General features: G+C 47.7%; 1 long non-coding RNA gene across 3 annotated transcripts in view; it reads left to right on the top strand.

Moving 5' to 3' along the window:
• The first annotated feature begins 13,183 nt into the window (after nt 1-13,183).
• LOC137153871 (uncharacterized) overlaps nt 13,184-19,624 on the top strand; it is a 138,133-nt gene continuing 131,692 nt past the window's right edge. For all 3 annotated transcript variants that reach the window (XR_010919912.1, XR_010919911.1, XR_010919910.1), the window contains exon 1: nt 13,184-13,604. This is a non-coding gene — a long non-coding RNA (uncharacterized lncRNA). The remainder of the gene's footprint in view (nt 13,605-19,624) is intronic.

Here is a 19,624-nt window from a genome sequence, read left to right on the forward strand (position 1 = left end):
ATTGTCCATCAAAATGGTTTAAAAACAACAACAAAAAAAACCAGTTGAATTCTGTCTCGTCTGAACGTAGACAAGTGGGGATGAGCACAAAGACCAGGCACCCCCGTGTGATGGTGCAGTGGCTAAATAAACAGGGGGTCCATTTAAATAGGAGAAACTGGTTACAATATTTTCCCTATTGACCTTTTGATGCATTTGGTACATAAATGTGCACTTCTCTAAAGCACACTTAGCTCCCATTGGAGTTGATCTCTGAGGGTCTTAATTATTGTCAGAGCAGATCAGACCAGGGGTCCATCTAGTCCAGGATCCTGTCTCTAACAGTGGCCAGATGCTTCACGGAAGGTGCAGGAGGCCCAGCAGTGATCAGAGAGTTTCCTCCTACCTCCCTCCGTAATAGGTTGATTCATGCCTTGAGGCATGAGGATTTAGAGCCTCCTGTATTGTGAGCTTAGCTAAGGTAACGGTAGATGTTCCCATCACCCATATAACTGTCCAGTGCTTTGCTGAATCCAGCTGAGCTCTTGGCATCACTGTAGCACAGTCAGATCCTTTCACTGAGGGGTTACTCTGTTTTTATACTGGTGTAACCAAGAGCACAGTTCAGTTCTTTTGTCTCCTGTCTTTATCAACCCTTTAGAGCTTCCATCCAGCCTCCTCTGCCCGCCCTGGAGCCCATCCGCCCCTGTCTGCACACAGGCTCTTGACTGGATCTTTTCAAACTCCTAAGCCCTGTCCATGCTACAATTTTTCTCTCTGCTCTTCTAACTGTCTAGAGATCCACTCCCCGCGATACTGGTAACCAGTTCAGGTGGACTTTGAAGGGCCAGACAATTTCTGCAGAGCAGCAGGCCCTGCTGGGATGTTATACCGAGTGCTTCATGCAGGGACTAGTCATCTTGTGTGTGCCGCTGAGAAAGTAACATACAGTACATTCTTGCAACACGTGCTGGGCCATGTAAGTTCTGTGACGCGTGCTGGCTGGAGGGGCCCACAGCCAAGAGAAGTGACTCCACTTGTATTTAAAATTTAGGGCTGCTCAGAGGCAGAAAACAATTATTCGTTATGTATTCGGGCTGCTCCCAGGCCTGGGAAGGGGTTTGAACAATTAGATCCTTTTTAGTGATGGGAACAGCAATTTCTTAGGAAGCATCACACCACGTACGTACTATGTGAAAATACCTTTAATAAGAAAAGCTGCTGGAATGTGTCCCCAGTGTGGTGCCAGGCACTGCCCGGACACTGCTCTTTGCTCCAGAGGTGATGTTAGGAATCACACCTTGGCCCGGATCTTCGTTTCAGGCTATGGAGCATTCATTTTAAAGCGCTCCCTTGCAGATGGGGGCTGTGCGTGGCTGCAGGGGTAAGTTTTGGGGGAGAGGATGTGGCACAGATGATGGTTGTACTGGTAGGGAGCTGGACGCGTGGGTGTCAGTTAACACCTGACAGCAATTGCATCCTGGCAGAGGAATTATTGTAACAATTTCCATGGGAGCAGTGCAGTGTGGCAGCGTTGTGGTTTGCCATGCGGGAGCCCCGGGTGTGACTAGGAAGCCCGGCCTCCCCATCCATGGCTCAGATGCTGTGCCTTTCCCGGGGAGGAATGGAAATGCCAGCTGAGATCCTGGCAGCCAGTGAAGTGCTAGTGGGTGCTGCCGGGCAGTGGCCTTGGCTCTTGTGCAAGGACCATTCACACATGGAGGGAGGTTGAATCTAATCGCCACGTTCTGTGTCAGCAGAAGATGGCTGTTCACCCACATCCCATGGTGCCCTGCCATGCTCAGAGGGCGTGGCAGGCCCTGTCCCAGGACTGTCAAAGAGAGGGTCAGCCCTCCTGTGAGGGAGATTTGCCACCTGGCTCTGCTCAGGGCAGAGGTAGCCAGGGAATGTGGTTGTGCTCAGCAAGGAATGATGACTGAGTAAGGCTTAGAGTCAGATTTCCGTGCGCGTGCTGGTAATTCTGAGTGTGCACTTGGCTTTCTGTGACCCTCCTGCAGAGCTTTCTGTTGGCAGCCCTGCTGGCGAGGACTTTCATGGACACACTGTGCTGGCACCAGAGACAGTCAGTCAATTCTCTTTTAAAATCGGAACAAATAGGCATGGACACCTTTCTTCTAGCCCACCACGTGTAGTAGGAACACAAGCTGTGATCCTGCCCTGAGTGCGGCACGGGCAGACCCCCGTGCGTGCAACACGTCTCGGGATGGGGCCATATCAATTAAAGTCCCTGTTTGGCGGAGTACTTGAGCATATGCTTAGCTGTTGGCATGTGTGCGGGTGTGATTCCGTCCCCCGTCACCAAAAGCTGTTGGATGCCAGACTCCCATTTGTGTCTTTGAAAATCTCTATGGGAGCGAGCGGCCAAGCGGGGAGGGGATTAGTCACGTCTGTGCAGCTAAGCATATGCTGAAGAGTTTTGCTGAGTTGAGGCCTCTCTTGAAACCAGAGCTCTGCAGGGTGCGCGGCTCAGATTTGGGCATCTCCAGTGGGACACCGGTGCTTGTCGGGGACCATTGTTTAAAGTGGTTCCTGTCGGAATTGCTCTGGAGAAGCTGAACTAAACTCTTAACCAGAGGCTGAAAGAAAAGATGAAGATGATTTAATGTAATTTACCAAATGCTTCAATTACTGTTAAAAGTAAGAGGTAATAAAAGATTATTGTCAACAGCATCTGGCCAGGGAGGGATGACTGCAACTCTTCCGCGGGGGCAGATGAGCCTGTCTTCCAAATGCCAGTATTTTTTAGAACAATATAAGATGAAGTCTGGAACAAGCTACTCTGAGCCCCATCATTCCTCTCTGCTGGCTCACTAAGCACAGTTTACGCCACCTGAAGAACCATTCTGGAGCCGATGTGGCTCGCTCTGTGACCTCCCTTTCAGAAGATTTTTACAGAAGAGGAGAACTTGCAGAACTCTGCTGCCGTCTGAGCACTGTGCGCACCCCACCCCACCCCTGCCACCACTCTCCGCCGTGCGCCCTGTCCCTGCAAACACTGCGCCTGCCACCACTAAGGCAGAAAGCGATGGCGCAGTGCACTGTTCACACGTGCCTGGCTGAGGCTCAGAGCAGGGGACACTGGGGACACACCTGCTTTTCTGGCCATCGGTCAACCACAGACGTGTCCGCTTCTGTGTCCCGTTACCCATCCCAGGGCTTGGCCCAGGGTGCCCTGGCTGGGCACACTCAGTGGTCATGCAGCAGCCACCCTGCTGGCCAACCCAACAGTGCCCTGTCCTGCGCGGTAGCCGGCCACAGAGACCTTGGGCTTGATTGTCTATCACCTGCAGCTTGCCATAGTCACTGGCACCCATCCCTAGTGCGGGTGTAAAATGTTACTATCACTTTACACCCTTCTGCACTGGTGTAAATGACTCCCCAAAGTGCAAGGCACTGTAGCTCCAGACCTCTTCTCTGCAATGTACAACAAGGGTGCAATCCCTCTGCTGGTGTTTCCACAGGTGCTGTCACCCTGCGTGCCTGACCTGTGCCCCTAAGATCTGCTCACTGATCTGGAACCCAGGGAATCTGTGCTTTCATTTTGCACCCACAGTTTTCTGATGCCATCTCAGCTGCTAATAATTGATTGCACCTGCCAATCACTCAGCTGTCTGACTGTTGTCAACTGCACTCACATTTTTTGCTTACAAACTTGCAACTGCAAAATGGATCCCTTAAAAGGAAACGTTGTTTAAACACAAAACCACATAGCCCTTCATTGGACAGGTAGTAACATGAACCATTTCACTCCCGGATGGATTATGAGAAGTTATCAGGACTTCCTCTCTTTGCCAGGTTCTTTCTAAGGCAGGGTCCTGAACGGCTCGGCTGCCTATGATACAGGATGTATTTTTATTTTTCAGCCTAGTGCGAGGGTATTTATCCATCCAGCTGAAGTCATGTGGCTAAATGCCTGTGTCCTTCTCTGAAAATGGACCCCTCCGGTAGGTACATAAATAAGTACTGCATTTGGTTCAATACTTTATTTTGAATGTAGTGATCACAAAAGTGTTGCTCTGAGCAACTAAATCTTCTAGTGTTTCTTCTTGTAGAATTCCTCCTGGTCCAGCTAGTCTTAATTGGTTCACAGCTATGGTAGGTGAAATCTCGAGACCTTTTTGTTAAAATTAAAGCTGACATCAAAAGCTGATCAGGCAGTTATGTTATCCTGCCAGTCATTAAACCCTGAGGCGCTGCACCCATCCTGGAATGGCTTGGTTTCAATTGCATGTATTTTGCAAAAATATATCGCCAGCTTTTGACCTGCACAGTCTACTTTCAGTGAAATAAAGGGATGCAGGATTTGGGTGTGTTTTCAAGCATGGTTTTTAACGAAGGCTGTATGTTTGTTTAAATACAATGCATGGTATTCTTTAAACTTTTTCCCAGCACCTAAGCACACAGCTATCAGCTAAAGCGTGCTGGCTGCCCAGCCTTAGGGGTTGTGTGGGATGTGCCAAATGCATGGAGCACTTGCCCTTCTGCCTGTAGACTGAGCCTCAGTCATGTGGAGCTGATGTGGAAGGGCATCCATGAGCCAGTGCGGAGAGCAGAGCAGGCAGCAGAATCCCCCTGAGCCCTACTCTGGAGTTACCTGTGCCAGGAAATGGAGCACTGGGCTTTCCTTCTAATTCCATGCACTATCACTGAACTTCACCGCCCATCATAAAGGGCAAAGAGTTCTCAAGATCCCTCTCCTCACTGTGCTGATCTTACTCCGAATGAAGAATGAATTTGTTTTTTTCCCAGTAGACAAGCAAGGAGGCTGAACGATCTGACGCTGAAATGGACTGACTGACCCATGCAGGTTTGATGCTGGCACAGACTCTATTTTCTATCAAACGCTTCCTCACGTACACACATAGAATTCGAAGGGTGGTTTATCAAGACCTCACCTGGAGCAGAAAGTGTTACTTTGTGCTTTTATGTCTCTGTGTTTTGGAGTTTTGCATAAATTAGGTACTAATAGATTCCTTAGAAAATGGATTATGCTGTATATTGCTTTCCCTCAGGCTTCTGCGACAGCTAATAATGTTTCTTACAATATGTTTTGTCTGAGTTGGGAGTTCACGGCAGGCTCCTATTTTGCTGGCACTATCATTTGTGTCTGTTGAATTGCTTGTGTCTGTATAATTTGAGTAGTGGTTATGGCATGAAGAGTCTGTTACATAGAAAACACTGAGATGAATGAATAGCATTCTCTTGTTCCCACATCTCATCTCCCCATGGAGACACTTCTCATCACAGTCCAAGGAACAGGGTTGAGAGTCACTCAGCATGAGGTGGGAGTAAAGCTCACCTTTGCATTCTCCCAGTTGCAGGGTTTTCTACTAAGATCATGCAATTTGATTTGGTATTGGTGTCATCCTACCACTGGGGGAAAAAATGTGCATCATTCCGGGTTTGCACTCCCTGGGACCTGAGTCATAGAATCATAGAAGATGAGGGTTGGAAGGGACCTCAGGAGGTATCTAGTCCAACCCCTGCTCAAAGCAGGACCAACCCCAACTAAATCATCCCAGCCAGGGCTTTTTCAAGTTGCAGCTTAAAAACCTCTAAGGATGGAGATTCCACCACCTCCCTAGGTAACCCATTCCAGTGCTTCACCACCTCCTAGGGAAAAAGTGTTTCCTAATATCCAACCTAGACCTCCCCCACTGCAACTTGAGACCATTGCTCCTTGTTCTGTCATCTGCCACCACTGAGAACAGCCTAGCTCCGTCCTCCCTGGAACCCCCCTTCAGGCCACTATCAAATCTCCCCTCACTCTTCTCTTCTGCACACTAAATAAGCCCAGTTCCCTCAGCCTCTCCTCATAAGTCCTAGCCCCACCTCCCTCCGCTGGACTCTCTCCAATTTGTCCACATCCTTTCTGTAGTGGGGGGCCCAAAACAGGACACAATACTTTAGATGTGGCCTCACCGGTGCTGAATAGAAGGGAATAATCACTTCCCTCGATCTGCTGGCAATGCTCCTATTAATGCAGCCCAATATGCTATTAGCCTTCTTGGCAATAAGGGCACACTCATATGCTGACTCATATCCAGCTTCTTATCCACTGTAACCCCCAGGTCCTTTTCTGTAGAATTGCTCGTCAGTCCCCAGTCTGTAGCGGTACTAGGGATTCTTCCGTCCTAAGTGCAGGACTCTAGACTTGTCCTTGCTGAACCTCATCAGATTTCTTTTGGCCCAATCTTCCAATTTGTCTAGGTCACTCTGTATCCTATCCCTGCCCTCCAGTGTATCTACCATTCCCCCTAGCTTCGTGTCATCTGCAAACTTGCTGAGGGTGCAATCCACCCCATCCTCCAGATCATTAATGAAGATGTTGAACAAAACTGGTCCCAGCACTGACCCCTGGGGCATTCCGCTTGTTAGCGGCTGCCAACTAGACATCGAGTTGTTGATCACTGCCCGTTGAGCCCGATGATCTAGCCAGCTCTCTATCCACCTTATATAGCTGATTCATTCAACCCATACTTCTGTAACTTGCTGGCAATACTGTGGGAGACCATATCGAAAGCTTTGCTAAAGTCAAGGTATATCATGTCCACAGAGCCAGTCATCTCCTCGTGGAAGGCAATCAGGTTGGGCAGGCATGACTTTGTCAGAGGGGACATGTACCATGGGGAGGACAGCTGGCAGTACTGCCGCCTACAATCCCCCAGAGGTTTTACATTCCATCTGGGGTTCCATGGGAACTTTGCTGGCAATGATGCCCTGGAGATCAGTGCATCACCAGGCTGGCCGGGCTCCACTCCCTCCTAGGCCAGCCCTGTCCACTCCCAGAGCTGCGCTCTGGGGACCTGCTGGCTGCTCTTCCCCAGTCTGAGAGCGCAGATGGCTTGCTCTGCTCACTCCAGCTGCACGGAGAGTGTCTCCTACCAGGAGCCCACAGCCTACATCCTGCCACTTGTGCCAGCAAAATATGCTGCACCCACTGTGTGGCTGGTCACAGTATTTTTAATAAACACTTTCATAAAAACAGAGTTTCATTGAAAAACTGGAATCTGAATATCGGACAGACAGTTTATGGAATGCTCCATGTCTTTGACCAGTTTTCTCTTTTCACTGTTCTAATAGCAGCAGAATTAAGGCTGAGATTCCCACTTTCCACCCTGTTGTAACAGAGGCCTAGCAGGTGTAACTGGTGAACAGTGGGTCGAGAGGTTCATGAACTGTTACAAAGGTCTGTGACAGCAAACTTTAAAAAAATGATGTGAGAAGGAGACAGACTGGATTAATTGAAGCAGAAAGTTTCTACTGATACCATGCAAGGACTGTGTTAAGATTATGACTGTTAAACAAGAGGATTAGGGGTTCGGAAATCATGAACCAAGGTTGGTGGGTCCAAAATCAGGCCTAATTGGGGGACAAAATAATGAGGATGGATTATTCCACCCATTGACTTTTTGGGGCCCTTCAAGAAAGACTTTGAGGGGAGAAAAAAACGGTTTACTGTCACTGTGGCCATGGTGGAAGGGTTGTTGCTGTGACACCAGACCTTGATACTCCAGTGGGAATTCCTGACCATCATTGCTGCATCGGTGAGGACCCTAACCTGATACAGTGAGATCCTGCTCTGTCGTCCCCGCTCTGGTGTGCACTCCTTTCTGTCATGTCCCCCCGCACCTCAACTTCCTTCTGTCCTGATCTCTTGCTCAGCTTTTCGCCTTATCCTGAAATTAGCTATGCTGCATGGCACCTGCATGGCGAGATCAGACGGCCCATCCAGCTCTGCCTGGCTTGAGAAGGCCACTGAAGAAAGACCTGATCAAACCAACCAAATGGTGTCCTTGACCAGGGAGGCGAGATGGGGTGTAAGGCAATCGCAGTCCTAGCAGGGAGAATAGCTGGATTTAGAACTGAGAGAAGCAATTTTTAGTTTAAATCCACCACTCTGTTACTCAGACTAAAGCCCTTGTTTCCATGTGAGTCGGGCATACTACAGACTGTCCTGCGTAGCTACATCAGCAAAGCCCCGAAGCGTACATGCAGCCTACATGGACAGAATGGGCTTTTCTGGTAGTGTAGGACCACCACCTCCTCAGACGATGTTAGCTACGGTGCTGGAAGCATTCTTCAGTTGACATAGTTGAACCAACCTCGGGATTGTGTTGGCATAGCTACGTGTGTGTGTTTCCCGCACTCCTGATTGAAGTAGCTATGCGGATATAACTCAAGTGGAGACTAAGCCTCAGTATTTGTACTCTGCCTTTGCAGAGTCAGAAAAACAGCCACCAGAGGGAGTGCACGAAAAGGAACAACATCATGTTATTTCCCAGGCTGGGTCCCCATTTCACATCACTGTGCTGTGTCTTTGTAATTTTTTTATTTCACTTTTTTTTAAACACAAATTCTGTAGGGGAAAAGATCCCCATGATCAGCTCAGGCTCCAGGAGCTTCCTCACAATAAGACAGCACATAGCATCAGTTTCTAAGGATGACTGGAAACACTAAGCGGAAAATACTGACTGTTAACTAGCAGCCTTTCTAGGAGCCCAGTCACTACGGATGGCAAAGATCTTGGCACTATTTTCAGGCTTTGAGCGGGAGAGACAGAACCCACTGAAATTATTTGCACTGTGCTTGAATTTAGTCTCAACTGTGTTGAGGCTGAGGGGAACATGGGAGCAAGCCATGGTGCTGTATGTAGCACGAGGACATGATGGTCTAGCAGAAAATGGCTAATAGATGCAGACACTTGTTATATGTTCTCAATGTTTTTAAACCAAGAGAACAAATGCTAGAACTCTGGGTGCTTTAAATTCCTGGAGAAGGAGTATTCCACAGCAGGAAAAGATCTCGTTCAATACTGGAGACATTCCTGCACTGCCTGGCAGTGGTGTTGACAGCACAAAATGGATGTGTCTAAATATTGGTGAGCTCAAGATGTCACGTTATCTCTTCAACCAGAACTTCTTAGAGCTTGAGTCCTATTGACTTTTAGTGGCAGGATCGTTGACATGTTGTTGCAGATTTTTCCCTATCTTTAAATCTATTTGCAGGTGTCTGATTCTGAGTCAGTGACTTAAACAATTCTGAAAATTTAACAATACTAGGTTTTACCCGTATGAGCGTATGTGAAACAGGGTTTCTGGGCTTTGCATCCTCTCACTTGTTTCTTAGCCATTAATTCCATGGGTTCTGTTCCTGAATATATTTGAATGTGGATGACTGCTGGAATTTGCTAGGGGAGAGGGGGTATTAAATACATGGCGTCTAAAGAGTATATATTTGCTGATGTGCTATGAAGTCTAATAACCACATATCTCTGAGCTCTAATGCCTTCACTGCCATGTCAGATTTATATACAGCACAGAGTGCAGATTGGTGACAGTGCGGTCTGAGTGATAAGCTTGGGAGGCATGCAGTACATCTTAAACAGATATGTAGTCTTTTGAAGCCAAATATTAGATAAGTTGCACAAGTCTGTGCAACTTATCACACACCTGCTCGCTAATCCTTCTCCCAGGATTTAGTCAAACATAAAGTCAAACCCCCCCCCCCCCCCAATCAGCTGTCAATTACAAAAAATAATCAACTTGCCAGGGCAATGTTTCCTCTTTCCCCCCTAAATGTGGAATTTACCCCCCAAATTACCAAAACTTAAGACAAGAATAAGTGGGACAATTTTTCCTCCACCCCTGCAGGGTCAAAAACTGATGCTGGTAAAAAGTCCCGCATATCACCCAGACCATCATGTGATCTGATTCCACATATGTGTAGCACATGTGTATGTGCCACACACAGAAAGAATAGTCCCTAGGCAAATATTGTCACACCTACAAATTCTAAGAAATCCTCCCCACCTTGTCCACCCAGATTCCCCCCACCTTACCTGACCCATGGCTCTGCTCATACCTGAAGGTCTCCTGGGCTTGGATGCTTTCTCCCCTTGAGTGTCTATGGGATGCATGGTTGTTTCTTTTCTTCTGACAGGGTTCTTGAAATCCTTCCAAGGGAACTGGATATAAGCCCAGAGAGCTATCCTTAGAGAAGTAGCACTGAACACCTGTGAACTCCAATGGGAAACCTCCACAGACTTGCATAAAAATGATAAACTTTCTATCGGTTTTTAAAATTATCCTATAGAACGTAATGACTAGAGAATTGTATGCAGTGACAATGCAGAGCTGCTTCCCTATGAAATTCTGCGGGCTGGATGCTCCCCTCCCATGTTAACATCGCCGTATCCCATTTGCATTGCAACGAAAGCTTTGCCTGAATTCGTATATAGCACAAGGGCTGAGCACTGAGCTCTCCTTTTTCAGCCATGACTAGCATTTTCTAATAAAAATGTGTTCGTATTGAATTTGCGCAAAAGCAATTCCATTTGAAATGTACAGTGCATTTTTTGAATTCTAGTAACTGTTGCTTCATCACCATGAATAGAAGAAAATAATTAGTAATCAGCACAGGGAGTTTAATGTTTTAATTCTCCAGCTGCTGTTCAAAATAGCTCTGTGCATGCCTAATAGCTACAATTCTTCAAGAAGAAGGAAATAAGCATAATACAACATCATTGCCGAGGCTGGGAACAGAACAGTTGGTAGAAATTGATAGGTTCTTTGGTTTATTGCCATTTATTTAAAGAAAATATGAAAAGTTAAAAACCTGTCAGACAAGGAATTCTGAATCCTGGCACAGAAAGCTTGACAGATGATGTAGCAGTAACAGTGGAACTGGATGCTCAAACATAAATTAAGAGAACATTTTAATAAACCCCGGAATATTTGATATAAGGTGGGATATTTTAGAAGTCTTAAAAATGAGTTTGCTCTGTACAAATGATTGGGTTTGTTGAATTGTGTAGAAACACAATGTTTTGAACTGCTCAGTGGCTGTCACTCTTAAATACAATGCAGTAGAGTCAGTTGTACTAATGCTGAACTCATTGGTCCCCTTATTCTCCTGGGTGCTGCAGATATTCTGCTGAATTCAATTGTTCAATTCCTCCACTACCCCCATCTACAAGAGACGGGTTTGGTCTTCCTCACTTGCAAAGACAAGTCCAGTCAAATGGGCTTGACGCCAGCTTGTCTTGCCCACGTATCTACTGAAGGCAAAGGTGTTGTCGCTCCTGCTCTGTGCTGAGCGAGGTCAAGGCCAGGCTCAGTGTCTAGGACCTGAACTGGCTGTATTTTTGCCAAAAAGCTCTCCTCATCATTCTGCTCATGTGGCCTCCAAATACAGCCACCCTTGATGCCCTGGGTTCTCTCTCTGTTCAGACTGTCAGCATGCTGGGGTTTCAAAGACAAGTTTGCACCTTAACACACAACTCAGTGGAATCTGCCATGCTGCTATGTTCAGCATCCTCCCGCCTCTACCCATGTCAATCAGAAATAGCTGCTGAAATCCATGGCGTTGCCCCAGTGTAAAACTAGTGTGAGATCCCTGTGTGCAGGGAAATTAAACAGGTAGACTGCAGGATCAGCCTTGCCCCCCTTTTTCCCCTGGCAGGAGAGTTGGAGGGGGAATGGTTGTATGCTTAGGTGTCTGAGTGATCCCTGGACATCAGTGGAGATAGCTGGAGTAGCTGAGATCAGAATTAGGCCTGTATAGTAATCTAGGCAGGGAGGGTCAGAAAAGGAAGCCTCGCTCTCCTCCTTAGCCCAGCCGTGCTTTGGGAAGCTCCGACGGATACAGATGCAAACGTTACAGCTTGCCTCTATACCAGCAACACCCCCAACCCAAGTCCCACTCTCCCAACCACGACAGCAGTTCAGACTCAAACCCAGCGGTAGCCATCGCCGGGGCTGATAAATCAGGCCTTATGGATCAGCAGACTCCTCTCCCCCACTCTGTAACTCTCTCAAGCACTGTGTGTTTGCAAGTTTGACACTAACTCTCACATCACCAGTTTCATGTTCTGGCAATGGGAAAAGGGGCAGAGGGGAACTGAAAAAATAGGGTGAAAACCAAGTCAAGGGTTAAGAAGTCTGCATACAGTATTGCCCTGTCAGCCTAGCCCATCTCCCTACAGTAGCCTGGTATCTAGTGATGCTAGCCCTCCTGTCGACTGCACTGCAGGATTTGCTTTAGCTCAGCATTTCTTTTCTTTCTTAGGTGAGTATCTGCGAGAGGCTGTGAAATCTCAGTGACCCAAGGAAGGACCTGTTCAAGGAGAGAGGGGCTGAAGCAAACTGAAAACTTGTCCCATTGCTGCTCTTCTCCTGCAGTGTTCATTTCAACCCAGTGTCGGCATGGAGAAAGTAAGAAACCAGAGCCAAGGTGACTGAAGGACACACCTGAGTTCTGCTGGCAGCATTCTGCCGCACACCATAGTCCACGGAAAGGTGCCCGTGCCACCGTCATCCTGAATGAGCCAAAAGTTTATCAGGCACTGCTGGCTGGCCAAGGGTGGGAGGGTAGCCTGGACCTGCCAGGGCTGGGAGGGGGGAAAGAAGAAGCCTAGGGATGCTGGCTAGGAAGGAGCCCCAGGCACTAGGGCTCCGGGGTTGGATTCGGCAGCCTCTCCCCTGGCTATGGTGAGACAGAGCATCCTCCCATGCTCTGTGCCCAACCCAGCCATTTGAATGGCCAGCAGCACTCCCCTTTGAAGCCTGGTCTGCCCCTGTGAGAGCGCCCAGCTGCTTGCAGGCTGGGACACACAATGGTACTGACAAGGCCCGAGTTAGAGGAGGGATTTACTCATCATCCCCCAAGTAACAGACCTAAAGATTCTGGTTTGCTTAAAAATAAATCCACCTAGCACGTAAATAGCCCAGGCTCACCCTCTGAACTTCTTCAGCAGAGCTTTCTCCAATCTCCTGCTGACCGTTCATTAGTCAGCCCATTGCAGGGACAGGAGCCAGCCCTAGCAGAGCGTGACTGGCGCCCTGCCACCTTCACGCTCCACAGCTCCCTGCTCAGGCTCCGCTGGCTGGACAGCCACGGGCCGTTTACTTAGGCTCCCTCTACCAATCCCTTCACAGTCATGGGCAGCAGTCCCTTGTGTCCAGGGGCACAGGACCCCCCAGTAATCATTGGGGGCACCGGACTCCTTCAGCCCTGGGACCCACAGTGCTCCTCCCAGGGCTGTGGGGGGATGGGGGGGGGAAGAGCACCACCCCTCCCAGGGTGGGGGGTACAAAACATGCTCTCCCCATAAGGGATGGAACAGAAATTGCTGCATATGCCTAGCTTGTATCTTCATCCCTTTCACCAGGGCCCAGGATGAGCCACAATTCCTTCCCAGAGATCTCACTAACTCCATGCTCAGCTAGGGCTGTTTCCTCCCTTCCCTACTGCTTTCCTGTGCTTTTATTTATCAGGCCTCAGCTGCTGGGTTAATTAATCCTTTAGCTCACCCAGCCTGCTATCCTGATTAGCTGCTTACATTTCATTTCCCAGTCAGACCTCTTCGGGTCTCACCTGTTGACTCCCTGCACTCTGTCCCACCACCTGGCTCCATAACTACATTTCCCAGAACACCACAGGGCTGGGGGAGAGGGAGGGTTGCCCCCTGTTCCCAGCTACAAAAGCTCCAACTCTACCAGCTGACCCTGGTGTAAGCTGCTCTCCCAGAGGAGCTGTGGTGTTCCTGTTTGCAGTGCTCCTTTCACTAGTAATGCAATCTGCTTCAACAGCAGCTCCCAAAGGTACCATTTTAATCATCAGTCTATAGTCTGTCTTACCCCTTTTTAATATAATGCTGTTCAAAGATGTTTACTTTTCCTCAAGAGCTTCCTAAAGAACACATTTGATGTCCAAGTGTTCACAGAAGTGGAGGTCTCTTTAAACAGCACCCCCTTGAAATACCTTGTTTTGTGTCACTATGCTAATAATATTTAGGAGCTGCTGCTTTTGCATTTGCAAGAGGAAAGGGAATAATACATAAAATGCTGGAGGAGGTTTTTAGCATGGTCGCTTGCTGAGTTTATCTCACTCTGAGAGGGGTTTTTAGTCTGTTTGATTCAGCACAACCTCTTCTAAAGCTTTCTCCTTCAGAGTATCCATGCAATGTCCTTTTTGTTTCTTTAACTAAACGTTCCTCTCTAATTATTTTATTTGAAGTAAAAACAAATCACTTATAAACAGACCTGTACAGAGGAACTGAGCTAATTGGCAAACTTGGGCTGTTTCACATGGGGCTAGACATAAATTGATTTTTTTGCTGTGTAAGTTTAGTTGTGATGAAAGCCGCAGAAGGGGCAGGTGTCAGGGAGAAGGGTGTTTTCAGGCATTCTGGTAAGCCTGGTGTATTCCCCAATTACTAAAAAGTACCTCCACTTGTTATGGTATCTTTACAAATCTATACCTGTGCAGTCACAAAGGTTTTGCCATTTTTCCTGAATATATTTATATGAATATTTTTTCAGTTTTTCGACTGTTATTGATCAGCACTTTTCTGATGCTGCTTCTGTCTATGGCTGAATCCCCCTTCATGCTCCCTTTCTGATGACATTGTTTTTCCTTGCATGTAGTTTTATTTAACAAAATATAAGCTCCTCATGGTGGCCTACACAGCAGCCTGTAATTGGCAAGGTAAGGGTGAAAGGCCTCTTCCTTAGAAGAGAGCATGTCCATACAGGGATTGCCCAAAGGCCCATCCTTGTGCTCTGCTGGAATTCGTTACCAACCCCCCAGGAGAATATAAAAGGCGTTTGCAGAGTCTCCCTCGAGCCAAAGAATGAAGGACTAGAGCCACAAAGGGTCTTGGGTGTAGCAGTGTCTAGTTTTTTTTTTATCATTTGCATTACCATAGTGCCTATGAACCTAATCATGGCCCTGGACCCCTTTTGTGCTAGGTGCTGTACGAAAAGATGGTCCCTGCCCCCAAGAGCTTACACTCTAAGTACAAGATGAGGCAGCGGGGGGAGTACAGAAACAATGGGATGACATCGGTCAGTGTGACGCTCACTGAGCTCTGCACACTGCCAGTCTGGCCATTGCCATGGTTTTTGTAGACATCCTACCCTGCGACCACTGGAGTCCTCAGGCCCACGTCAGGTGTGGGGAGTTCAACAGCCAGTCTGTGGAGTAGGGAATTCCTGAAGCCAACCTCTGGGAAATGCTAGCCCCACCCCTCAAAGGTAGCTGGGGCCCCACACAGGACTGGAGGGAGGTGTCTCTCTTCACTCGGGATTCACAACCGTGGCCCTCTCCTGGAATCAGGTGCCTGAGCCAGGGCAGCCCTTTCTATCACATACAAACAGGGAGACCACCCCCTGCCCATGGTTCACTAGCCCTGGGGTCAGGGCACTCACTGGGCATGTGGGAGAGCCAGTTTCAAAACCCTGTCCCCTCACGCCTAGGTGAGGACTCTGACCACTGGGCTATGGGGTGTTTGGGAGATGCTGCCTGTATGCCCTGAAAATTCCCAGTCTGGTTGCCCTGGCTGTCTTTTGGGGGGGCCCAATCCGTTGGGCACAGGCAGCAGAACACCTGCCTGAACTTGAGGTTCCTGCTCTGTGGCATCAGGTCTGCAGTGGCTTTGCGCATGCTCACCAGTGAGAACCGGGGCACATGCAGGCGCCTTGGGGAGTTCAGCAGCTGAGCGGGTTTGAGGAGCGCAGCAGCACCTCAGTGCTGGACTTAGCTGCCTCACATGGGAGTTGGATGCCTACATCCCTTTGCCAGAAAGGAAGGTCTCGGCTGGCAAAGGCCCTTCCTGCGTTTTGCTTGGCATCCTGGCGTCTCTTGGGTTGAGTGTGGAAGTGTGCCTGTGCGGTGCCCTCCTCTTCATTCCGAATTCCTTCGCTAGCGAAAGCCCAGTTATATTCCTTTCCAAACCTTCAGGTGTCCGCCCCCCCCCCCCCCCCCCCCCCCCCCCCCCCGCTGCTTTAAGGTGTGTTCCAAAGCTCAGCTCTGCCTCCACAGCCAGCTACAGAGCATGTTCAGACCTTCTCCTAGCACTGCTGTTACCCGCTCAGTTTTCAGCTTGGATTTTAATGTACTGGATTTCTGCTGCCGATGTACACAGCGCATGCATGAAAACGGATAGCGTGGCACTCGAAGCCCCTTAGATCTGAGAGCATGCCAGATGGCTGAGTCAGTATGCATAATATACATTTGTCTGCTAGTGTTCAAATGAATGGATGTCTTCCAAACTATAAGCAACTTCGTATGGATTCTCATTTACATACAGGGCTGTCTGTGCGCCTAGCGAGAGTTCCTCGGTGAAGTTTTCAAGAGTGCCTAGAAGAAATGGGGCTCCTGAGCACCAAAATCATTTTTGCAAATGGGACTTAAGCCCACAATTCATTTAGGCACTCACGAATATTCTGCTCCCATCTGCAATGGCTGCTGCAGGAGGACCGTTGTCACTGACTTCACTGAATATATATGCTGCCAGTGTTTTGGGGAACTTGGGAACTCTGGTGGTTACAAATTGTAAAGAAAAGGGCAATTTTAATTGTCAGTGAAGTTCCACTTGTAAGTCAATAGGTATGTGGAGTAGGAAGATTCCTGAGACTTCCAAAGATGGCTGTGAAGATAATCTTATTTTGTGGGATGAAAAGATGCCACACTGGAGATTGAGATCTGAGCTTGCTTCGTAGTGCCTGCTTTTTTTGGGGGGGGCAGATGCAGTGATGCTTGTTAGAACCATTGTATTTGCTGCTGCTCAAAGCCCATATAAAGTGGGGGAAATATTGTTGAGGTCAGCTTGTTAACTCAAACTGTAAATTCCCCTCTCTATCAGAATAAACAATCAGAAAAGCTTCAAATACAAACTTTGTTGTAGATATGAGAATCCCAGGCCTTTCTGTGCATTTATGAATAAGCTATCACACCATTTGTGTGCAGCATTCTAGCCCTAGTGGTTCTAATGAATATCACCCTTGGTGACTGCCAATATTTGCAGATGTTTAGACCAGTTTTGCCACAAACCATGAAAAATTTCAATGCTCCAAAAAGCCCTATGGAATCTTTCTCGGAGGATTTTACCTTCCAAGGAACTGTTGCTTACCAGTTGATGTGATTCTCTCACAATCCCAAACTGTTGTCTCCTGGCTGTCAAAGCTCCCAGCTGTCCCCAACAATTTATACCTTGTTGTGCTCTTTCTAGACAGATCTGCATCTTATTGAACCTGAACATGTGGGTGGAGAATTAAGTACATTGAAAATTTAATATCAAAATCTCTGGGCCAAGTGCTGAGATGGTATAAACTGGTGATGTCCATGGAAGTCAATAGAGTTTAACTAATTTACACCAAGTGAGGATGTGCCCCTCCATCTTAATTTGCATGAAATTGCTGTTGGATTTCCATTCTGCACCCTGGAGTGCTGCAGACACCAGAGGCTGGTGGAAGAGTGCACCACGGCTGGGTGCTGCTCAGTACCTTTCTAAAGCACTGCATGAGCAAAGGCTACTCAAACCATGTGCTCTCTGTGAATGTCCTTCTCTTCTTTTAAAGTGCAGCCGCCTCTGCATTGACCCACAGCAGCTGTCTAGCAGTGTTTAATAGACCAGACATTGACCACAAATATTGTAATAGCTGGTGCTAGAGTGAGCTTGGGAGTGCAGGTTCCTACTAGGAACAGCTTAAAGTTGCTGGATAGGCTCTCAGCACAGTGGATCCTTTCCCAGTTCTGAGGAAGCTCTCCAAATGTCCACAGAATCCCTGCTCTGTACAGCTTCTATTCTGTATCCACAAGATTGGTTTCTGGGCTAGCACGCTGAAAAGCTTTCGTGCGTTAGCAGAAATAACTAAAAACCAAACTGTGATAAGCAGTCAATATGGCTAATAAAACCCTGTTGTTAAACTATCCTGGGAAAGGTAACAATGAAACAAGCTGGTACAGTAACAATCTGTAGCACTAATCAGCCTATGTTACAGCGAGTAATCATCTCTCTATAGGTTTGTAATCCTCTACCTTCCTGTGTGACATTAGCCTGTTGTTGTACCAGCTAATCACTTCCACTTGCTAGGAAGCTATGCAACTTATGTAAAACAATCAGTTAGCAGTTAATGAGCACTGCACTTAGACCCCGTTAGCAGAAGGAAGCATGGCACACTAAGTACTGTATGTAAATGTGGTGAGAATGACAAACGGGAATCTTCCTAGGAGGGCAGGCATAGAGGAACTGTAGCTGGAACCTGATTAAGCAAAAACTTGGCCCTTGTGTATTTCTGCCTTTTCACGGAGCCTGTAATTATGTTGATTCCTCTTGACTCAATTAGGAGTAGGTCACACTTCAGCTAGTTCCTGCAGTAACCCTTCCTTTGCCTTCATTCCTGTGAGCAACTCTCTAGCCTTCTTGTTCTGGAAGCCAGCTGAGTGTCTTCAAGGACTTTGGAAGAAAAAAAAAAAAAAACCCCAGTCCTGTATGGTCCTGGAAAACTCCTATTTTAACTGTAACATGATTCAAACGAATGGTGCCTAGAACCCGCTGATAGTGTTGTGGAGATGCACTGATGTACCACTGGGTGGCTGCAATCTATTCTAATGAGCCCAGGGAAGAAAGCAACAGTACCCTTCACAATTGCTCCTGAGCTAAATATATCTCAAAGGTTACCATTAAATACCATGTCAATGTTTGCATTCCATTTCTACGTCCTTGATGTAGTATCACCCGGTTGCTTTTGTTTCTAGTATCTGACTGGTGGAAAAGAGCTGTGTGCCCCCGCTAGTAACAATGCATACCAATTACAACAACCAGTCCTTGTCTGTGATGGCGGCTCAGGAGGCAGTGAGATCCCTGGAGTCTGCTAGTACGGAGTTTATGGTCCAGATTCTCAATTTTTGTAAAGAAGAATAGTGAATTAAATGAATTCCAACTGCTGGCTTTGTTCTTGCACTGAATACTGTTAAACTGGACAGTGTTAATGGTGGCCAACGATCAGACCTAGCTGAAGTGGATTGTTCTACTGAACATGCTTCATTCAGGCTGAGTAGAGGAAGAATTAGATGCCCTTTTGTGTGGTGATGGCCGAGGCAGCTGAGGCCACTGCCCAAGGCACAGGCCAGCATAGAAGAGCCTGAGGAGGTTCTGAGATGTGGGCTGAGGGGTGTCCCTAGGGACTGGCTGCAAACACAGGGGCTGGGGGGATTGATTGGTTGGAGCTGTGTGTGAGAACCAGGAAGTGGGGACTGCCAGTGAAGCAGTTATCAGCATGACCCAGAGATAGGTCAGAGACAGAATATAGGACTGGCTGGAAAGGGTGAACTTGGAAGCTGTGAGCAAGGAAAGGGTCTGAGGTTGTTTTTCCTTCTGTGTTCAGGGCAACAGAAGTTTGTGGACATTATAAATAAACGAGATTGAACCAAAGAAATACTTCACTCGTATCCTCAGTTTCTCCTCCTGACAGAAACAGCCCGGCAAGACCCCAAAACTGACTAATCACTCAGGCCACAGAGCAATGAGGTATTCAGGAATCTTGGGACTAGGTGAACAGAATTACTTCTCATATGCAGCAGGCCTTCCTTCCAGTGCAGGCTCCAACCACATGCTCCGTTACAGCTGACTGATGATGATCGTGGGGAGAGTCAGGTGCTTGCATGAAGAAAATACAGATGTTAACAGGTACTGTGGGGGATAACTTTATGTTACTGATGAAGGCCAGGGTCTTCCATAGATGTAAATGACGGATGCATTTGGCCCGTGTCCATTTTAGCTTCAAATGAAATCACTGGAGTATGAGGATCAGATTTAATTTCAGCTACACTTGTATTA

Source organism: Emydura macquarii, unplaced genomic scaffold (genome assembly GCF_026122565.2).
Source record: "Emydura macquarii macquarii isolate MOO-44397 ecotype Brisbane River unplaced genomic scaffold, CSIRO-AGI_Emac_v2 contig_1253, whole genome shotgun sequence".
Classification (NCBI taxonomy): Eukaryota; Metazoa; Chordata; order Testudines; family Chelidae; genus Emydura; species Emydura macquarii.